The following is a 6688-nucleotide window of genomic DNA, read 5'->3' as shown; positions in this document are numbered from 1 at the left end:
TATTATATATATATATATATATATATATATATATATTAGATAAATATTGGAAAAACTAAATAAAAATGAGAAATGTTGCCTTGGCAAATAACAGAAAAAGGTTGTAAAGTGAAAATAAACTAACCAAAACTAAACCTGAAATAAAAAAAAAATCAAACCTATATTGTAATATATATATATATAAAAAAAACTAAAACCAATAAAAAAAAAGACAAAACTAATTACTAAAAATGTAAAACTTAAGATACAAAAATAAAATCTAATTCAAAATATTAATAATACATTATAAAAGTATACAAGTAATACTAAAATAACTGCTACAGGCACGCAAACTGCCATTTTGACTGATTTTTTTTAAACATCCATTAATAATCGAAAAGGAAAAATAAGAAAAAAAAAACTATGCCTATATAATTACTTAATAAACAACTATATACTGTATAGGTTGGTTGTCGTTAGTCAGTTGGTTTGTTAAAAATGGTTATTTCACATTGATCAAACTGATTTCCTTGTGCATTAAACATTCTGAATGAACAACCAGTGTGGGAAGCATGTTCTTGCACTGAATCAACAGTATTCTGTCAGGCATTATATAACAAACTATTAAGAACAACTCCCACAAACATTGTAAAAGGTCATGTTTTGACTGAGCTACATCCTGGGACAGGGGGCACATGATCTCATCTGTTTTCTAAGTGGTCTAGCTGTCAGTAAACAAAACTAAGGTTAACAAAGTTAAAAAATTTTTAAAGTAAAATAACATTAATTTAGATGTTGCTGTTGTGGTCATATTTAGAGCGAAAGCCCTATAGGGAAACCTGTTGTTGTATGACCAGCCTCCTTAATGACAAGTAAAACATGCGAAAAAATAAGAAATCAGGAAGGGGGCCAACACTTTTTCACACCACTGTATATCGTTTCCCTGGATGTGAATATGAATCGGCTCAGCCTGACGACATGCTGAGATTTGTGTACTCATATAAAATATATACAGTATATTACGTGTTTCAAAAAGACAGCGTCAACAACGGCTACATTTTCAAATACAGCATGCAAGCTGGTATGCAACCAACACACATCACTGCTGTCATATCAGAATGGTTCGTACGAACAGTGAATACGCCGCTCTATTCATTGTCATAATAATAACACTACATGCACCGCTTACCTTAGGATTAATCTTTTAGTTATCAATCCGTTATAAGAATATCATCAGCTCCATGCACAACTAAGCACAATGTCTTCCTATACGTCCACATTTGTCACAGATAAATAAAAACCATATCGCACAGAAACATAGCACAGAGAGAGACTAATATATCAGAGAAGCGTTTTCTGCTCTAATTAACATCAGCTGGTCGGACTGGTCGCTGTGACTCTCTGGAGAGGCGCCATTTGACTGCGCTTGGAGGAGGCGCGCGGTTGCTGATGTGCTGCTGTAAGATCCGCCCTCACGAGCGCCCTCTGCTGCAGGTGCCCGGCTACTGTGGGGGCAGACAAGTGGAAACTGCCATCTGCTGGTGTTTGTCAGGATCATCGTACACAGAGCTGTCCTAATTTGACCTGTGCATGAGACATTATAAGAGCACCAAAATTCATTGTGCAGTAAATACACATTTAAATACTGAAAGTTATAGTTAAAAAAAAAAGCCTTTTTGTAAAAGACCTGTCTACTTATTATTAAAAATATTTTGAGTGGAGTTTGATCCAGGTCATATTTAAATTGCATTGACTGAATGTATCAATGCAATTGCAATGTGACAAAACCCCTATTGTATATATATATATATATATATATATGTATGTATGTAAAACACAATGTTAACACTGAATTTACTGTATATGTTTCAAAAGAAAGCTTTTAGGATTGTTAAAGGGGTTGATTATTGTGAGCCAACTAACAAATTGTTTATTAATTTATATGCTTTAAAATTTGTAGATTTAGTTGATTTATGTACATCACAGATAATGTTCAAGGTTTATAATAATCTACTTCCAATTTGTATCCAGAGGCTGTTCAAAATAAGAGAAAGTCAGTATAATCTAAGAGGATTGTATATGTTTAAAAAAGTAAGGGCAAGAACTAATGTAAAAAGTAGGTGTTTATCTGTCAAAGGGGTAACGCTATGGAATAAATGTGATAAGGAATTAAAATTATGTAATTCACTCTGTAAATTTAAGAAAACGTATAAAAATAAGGTAATAAATAATTATATGACTCAGTATTATTAATTGTGAATGTATTGTCACAATATTGAAGTAATAGCTAGAATGTGTTTGTTTAGAATTATGTTTTTATATTTGTGTATTGTTTGTGTAACTTGTTTATCTTATAATTTTTGAGGAAAGTGTTGCTCATCAGTTGACTATGTACAAAGGGTAGGCAAAATAAGCAAGGCTTCAGCCTACACCTTTTTCGGTAATTATGTTTATTTATTTGTTAGCTTTTGTGAAAAGTTGTTTGTGAAGACCGAAATAAAATTATTGATTGATTGATTGATTGACTGTGAACTGAGATAAACTGTAATGTCATGAAATGTAAATATGAAATGTTATAGTTTTATCTGTGTTTCCTTAATTATGGACATTTTCAATTCTAGAGGTCGATTTTATATATATATATATATATATATATATATATATATATGAGGGCCATCATGCCTTCATTTTTAAAACGTATTTATTTATCTATTTTTGCCGCTTATTTAAAGCATTTATGTATAGGTTTTATTTAAAATATGAATTATTACATGTTTAAAAGAAACGTCCCCTTTTCAGGATAATGTGTTTTAAAGAAATTTAGTAAAATCCAAATAAGCTTTACACATCTTTATTGCAAAGAATTTAAACAATATTTGTTCATACTTGTTCACTGATCCATAAACAATTATTGCACATGCACTTGTGAATCGGTCCTTAAAGACACTTAGAGGTTTTGCAGGCAGTCAACAGTTAAGGCCACATTTATAAAAGAGACTTTCTACTGCCTCTGAAAAACACCAGAAGAAATTTAATTTTATAATTTTATAACATAATTATAAAAATTGTATAATTATAAAAAATATATATTATGTTATATTATATATAGATTTTTTTTTGATGCTATTATGATTATATTCTGTAAATTTGGCACATCTTGTACGGTCAGTACCATTTATCGCCACTAGGTGTCAGCGTGAGGCTTACAAGCTTACATTACCGCATGTGGCAACGTCACAAAAGATTTAATTCATGCTGCAATAAAAAAAAGTGCACTTGTCTACACCGCAGAACATGTCAGGACATGTTACAGCATATTAGTTTTCAAGATGTTGGTTGTTTTGGAAGTCTCCATAATAATCTACATGCTAATCTGATGTTTGGAAAGGATGTCCTTTAAAGCATGCATGCTGTAATTTGCAGGATAGTGCTGAAGACAGAATCTAATTACACATGGTGTAATTATGAATGCATTCAATTTGAATGCAAACTAATTGAAAATGTGATGATAGAATGTCAAACTTGATAAATCTAAAAGTTTTTTCAAATAGAGAACTACAGATTTGCTTAACATTTGTGACATTGTGACATTTTGTGACACTTTTAAATAACCTAAACGTCTAAATACTTATTTTCTAATTCATTTAATATTATCGGGTATATTCAAAGTTATACTAACAAGACAGCAGTGGAAGAAATGAACTGTTCGGAAAGAGAAAATATCAAGCGTGCAGCTTTCTTGGTGAAAAATGTTGGAAAGCACAGCAGGTCAGATATTGCCTTGTGGTTTGGTGTTTACCTTTTCACTCCATGTAGCCCAGGGCCAAGTCACTATGGCAACTTCCTTGCACCAGGAAGGGAATAATTGCAGTTCGGAATTCCAAATGGATGGTGTGCGTTGTTGAAGGTGATAGTTTTGTGCTTCTCATTCAGATACCGCAATCTGTCTGACTAAGAAAAACAGTCACATATCGACCTGGTTCCTGCAGTGAGTTTCTGTGTTCATGTGTTGCAAATAAGTGGATTTGCTTCTGTATAAAGGGATACAACACTGAAAGCTGCCATGTTTTATGTCATGATATGAGATGACATATATGGGATTTGGTTCATTAGTCCAAGTCATATATAATTTTTTAAGCAGCTGCATTTTTTCTTCTTTGGCTCCAATGTGGCTTGGAGATAAATTCTCTTCTTTTTTAATGTTTCTGCTATGAAGGATCACTTTAATCTTTCATCTTATTTTCCTGCCTGCATTTGGGTGGTATCTTCTGAAGGAAATGTTAAATTGAGGGTGATGAATCTGTGAAAAGCACAGGCCCTATATTACAGAAAACAGCAAATGTGAAAGATCACTGACGTCTGAAGCGGGTCAAGAAAATGTGCAGTCACACTGACCATTGTTTGGCTAATTTTTTTGTCTGTGAATCCAGTCGTTTCAATAGAGATCCACGCGATCTGGAATTTGGAGTAAAGGTGCAGTCATATTAGTGAAATTGTGCAGACAAAAAAGGTCCATTGTCTGTTGTCAATAGTGTAGTGGTGTACGAAGCACATCTCAAACAGAAATCACTTTCTAGCCAAGCAGGTGTCTGTTGGTCAGTGCAGCAACTTATTGCAAATTCTGTGATAAAATCTTACGCCCTCATGAGAAATTCCCAATTATGTGAATTTCCCACCACAGATTTAACATTCAAGTAGGTCATGCAAATTTGCCACGTTGCTGTTGACCAACAGAAAGCTGCTTGGTTTTATAGCGATTCTGTATGAGCTGTGCTGTATACATCGCTACACTATACACTGCTTACAAAAGCAACTGACCTTTTTTTGTAAATGCATTTTATAGGACAGCAAATAAATGTATAAAATCAAGTCAAGTTATCTTTATTTCTATAGTGTTTTATACAATACATATTGGGTCAAAGCAACTTAACAGAAGATAAACAGAAAGTAGCAGAATCAGTTATGGAAACTCAGGAATGGAGACAATTCAGTTTCTGCAGTTCTACAAAAGGCAGCAATGTTGTTATTCAGTTTGAGCCAGTTCTTTGTTGATTCTATTCGGTTCAGTACCAGTGTCGATGCTGCAAGATGCGATTCAGCTGTAAAGCAGCTCTACAGAAAACAATAGTGCCATCTGCTTAGTTCAGTTCAAGATTTGGTCTCACAAGCGGTAAAATTATAATTCAATCAATATTTATAACCCAATCAATAATTCATGCCATATTTCATATTTATTTGTAAAAAGCAGGGTCTTGATCACCCTGTCTTGATTTATTTAGCATTAATGACCAGCTGATTGTACAAATCCCTCACTCAGGAGCACCGCTAGCAATTTTGGGCCCTATGAAAGAATATTAGGTTGGGCCCCCTTCCGCACCAAACATACACTATATTGCCCAAAGTATTGGGAAAACTCAATAAAACTAAAAAAAAACTCATCCCCAAACACCAATGACTTATACATATGCGTACAATCATTTTAGACACTTCCAAAACTGTGGAAAAAAAGATGGAAATACAATTTTTAAATACATGAAGTATGTTTCCATCTTTGATGCCACAGATTTGGAAGTGACTTTTTCTGTTCTAAAGAAGGGGGTGTCCCAATACATTTGTCCATATGTATGTACAAGTCACAGGTGTTTGGTGATGAGTTTTTGGCTCAAGGTCTGCATTTAAAGTCACACCAGAGGTGTTCAGCTGGGATTAGGACTTGGCTTTCTGCAGACCAGTCAAGTTCTTCCACACATCTTTTTTTTAACCTTGCTTTATGCACAGAGGCATTGTCGTGTTAGAATAGAAAAGGGTCCTGTTCAAACTATTGGTATAAAATTAGAAGTGCACAATTCCATAGAATAGCATTATATGCTTAAACATTAAGATCTGAACTCATGGAAATTACTAAAGTAGTCAAACTTGTTCATTAGAAGGGGGTGTCCCAATACTTTTGGCAATATAGTGTGCAAGCCAGCCTAGCTATTCAAAATCTCTGTCAATTCAAATCAATTTAATAATATTGACCTATTACTTTTGCTATTGCTTTTGACCATTAGGTATCAAAGCACACGATTCCCTAGAATAGCATTATACGCATTTTTTTTACAAATAATTAGAAATTACTAAAGTAGTCAAACCTGTTCATTAGAAGGGGGTGTCACAATACTTTTGGCAATATAGTGTACAAGCCAGCATAGATATTACCTATTACTTTTGCTATTGCTTTTGACCATTAGGCATCAGTAACATAATTCATTCAGAACCTGTTTTATGGACATAGTACCACACTATTCTGCTGATATGGAATGCGTTTGACTACTTAATCAGTTATATGAATAGAAATGCTTCACTGGGGCAAACAAAAAAATCTAAAATAATTAAATAGGATACCCCATAATACCAGAATTTCCAGCAGTATCCAACATTTCTCAATCATCATCTTACTCACCTAAATGTGACAATTAGCTTAACAGCTGTATTCCTTGTTTGCTAGCTACCTATGCACATACAGCACACAATGTTAAAATGTTCTACATTATGAACCTTAACCCAAAAATCTTTAACTTACACTGTTGTAGATAATTGTGACGCTGCCTGTGGAAACCCAGCTAAAGTATTATTATTTTTTTTAAACAGTGGATGAGTAATTCACTCTTTGATTTGCTTAATAAAAGCCTCCTTTGAGATCGTTTTGACAGACATGTTTATTGTG

General features: G+C 33.5%; 1 protein-coding gene across 3 annotated transcripts in view; it reads right to left on the bottom strand.

The window, feature by feature from the left end:
• The window catches only part of LOC107668259 (probable E3 ubiquitin-protein ligase RNF144A-B), a 14603-nt gene extending 13170 nt beyond the window's left edge, over positions 1 to 1433 (bottom strand). For 2 of the 3 annotated variants that reach the window (XM_016460075.1, XM_016460076.1), the window contains exon 1: positions 1169 to 1433. The gene's annotated coding sequence lies outside the window, so the exon portion shown is untranslated. The remainder of the gene's footprint in view (positions 1 to 1168) is intronic. The other variant, XM_016460078.1, reaches the window with a different exon arrangement.
• Between the last annotated feature and the right edge of the window lie 5255 nt (positions 1434 to 6688).

Source organism: Sinocyclocheilus anshuiensis, unplaced genomic scaffold (genome assembly GCF_001515605.1).
Source record: "Sinocyclocheilus anshuiensis isolate Anshui unplaced genomic scaffold, SAMN03320099.WGS_v1.1 scaffold1341, whole genome shotgun sequence".
NCBI lineage: Eukaryota > Metazoa > Chordata > Actinopteri > Cypriniformes > Cyprinidae > Sinocyclocheilus > Sinocyclocheilus anshuiensis.
Note: the sequence above shows the minus strand (reverse complement) of the source record. Positions and strands in the feature narration are given on the sequence as shown.